The sequence below is a fragment of the Cyprinodon tularosa genome, unplaced genomic scaffold (genome assembly GCF_016077235.1).
Source record: "Cyprinodon tularosa strain WSP-4 unplaced genomic scaffold, ASM1607723v1 ctg132, whole genome shotgun sequence".
Lineage (NCBI taxonomy): Eukaryota > Metazoa > Chordata > Actinopteri > Cyprinodontiformes > Cyprinodontidae > Cyprinodon > Cyprinodon tularosa.
In genome coordinates, this window is record NW_024038137.1 from 650382 (window position 1) to 652500 (window position 2119).

Genomic DNA, 2119 nt, shown 5'->3' on the forward strand with positions numbered 1-2119 from the left:
TCTTACAAATAAATAATAGATAATGAAACAGATCTAAGCTCTTAAGCGAAATTATTTTGCTTTCTTAAACTTTGATAAATAAAAGATTATTTTCTATACTTTGTATTCAAAACATGAATGTTGATGAATGTTTGTCATGAGCTGATCTTCTTAAAGAGGTGCAGATTACCATTCTCAAAGTATGAGTTAATAGTGATGAAAACCAGGGGAGGTCTCACACCTGTCAAAGGACATGCTCCGCATCTTAATACTTAAAAAGTTATTACTGCAGTGGATAAGTGTCTACTTTTTGTGGTGCAATCGATTGTTTCAAGCTAAATATCTGAACCACTGAGTAACTACTATAAATGATCCTTAAAAACATTGTTTTAAACCCTACAATTCCTATAAAATAAGATATTTTGCACAAAAATTGATCTATAAACTGGAAGTGATTATTTAAAAAAAATCAGAATTTTATCTTTATTATTCTTTGTGAACAGTTTTTTTTTTTTTGTTTTAAAGGCATAACTCAAGATAATATCTTGAAGTTTCTAAATGGTCATTGATTTTTAGGTATTGTTTTGTCTTTCATGTTTGCATTTTTTGAATTTGGAAAAGTCAACAGCAATTATGAAGTATTTTAACTCTGCAGACATTACCCAGACAGACCTCAAAGTGATTAACAAGTCCAGAAAAACATCAGAATAATTTCCTGAGAGTTGCGTTCCTTCTTCACTGTCGCCCTGAAGATAACAGAATGGCAGAATTGTTTGCTTAAGTGCAGCTAGAAAGAAATGCCAAAGATACAGTAGAACATACCCAGAGGGCGGCCCAGCTGGCACATTACTTCCTTTTTTAATATTTTATTGTGATTTTACCCCAAATGATTGTCTTGACCTTAATATACTCAAGTGTAACCCAGTAGCCACTAGCGCAAGACTATGAACCTTTTAAGAATGAACATGAGTAGCTAATTAATATGGATGTGTGTCTGTATACCATTTAAAGAGGTCTCTGTGTGCCACGTGCTCCAGGCAGCCATACAACCAAGACTTTTGGGGTCCCCAGGATTTATTCATGTATTTGTTTATTTGCTGCCTTTTTCTTTTTTCTTTTTTGTACAGAACAAGTTATTGGGAAAACAGGTCTTAAGGCCATTTTTAGCCACACAAGCAGATTTAATGATATTGTATCTTGAGGCCTGTTCCCAAGAAAGAGCCATGAGTTACAAAGATAAAAGCAGTAGGACATGTTTTAGTCTTTTCCCTCCTCCTCTGACCTTCCAGACAGATGTGCAACTTACCTTACTTACTGCCCCATTAGCGCTAAATGAAGAAAGCAAGCTTTATTCTTCGTTCCAACAGTATTTATGCTAGTATGGATTTTGCTTGAATTAACAGATATGTAAATGGCCATGCTCCATCTTATATCAGAGATATGATTGTTCTTTATGTTCCTAACGGAGCCCTTTGCTCTCAATATGCAGGTTTACTAGTGGTTCCTAGAATTTCTAAAAGTAGAATGGGAGGCAGATCTTTTAGTTATCAGGCTTCTCTCTTGTGGAACCAAATACCAGTTTTAGTCTGTGAGGCAGACACCCTGTCTACTTTTAAGACTAGGCTTAAAACTTTCCTTTTTGATAAAACTTTTGTTAGAGTGGCTCAGGTTATCCTGAGCTATCTCTATAGTTATGCTGCTATAGACTTAGACTGCTGGAGGACATAGGGACCCCTATATCATCATTCTGCTTCATTCTATCTCTATTCTCCCATTCTGCAGAATATGTTAGTTCAATCTCTAACGCTGTGCTCTCTCTGCTTTTTCTCATAGTAGCTTCCAGTTTGGCTGTGACACCATCCTGAAGAGAAATATCAGCCTGTTTTTCAGTGTAGTCTTGTTTCTCTGCCTATGACTGGCTGGATGTGCTCTCTTCATCCTCTGACATGGGAGTTGGCTCGGAGCTCGTCTGCCTGGCTGTGTGTTTCCTGGACGGGGCCACCTTACAGTTGCCTTTTGTATCTCTGCTTCTGTTTCCTTGAACCTCAGTCGGCCTCTGCAGATGGCCGCTCACACTGAGCCTGGTTCTGCTGGAGGTACCTACCTGTTAAAAGGGAGTTTTTCCTCTCCACTGTCACTA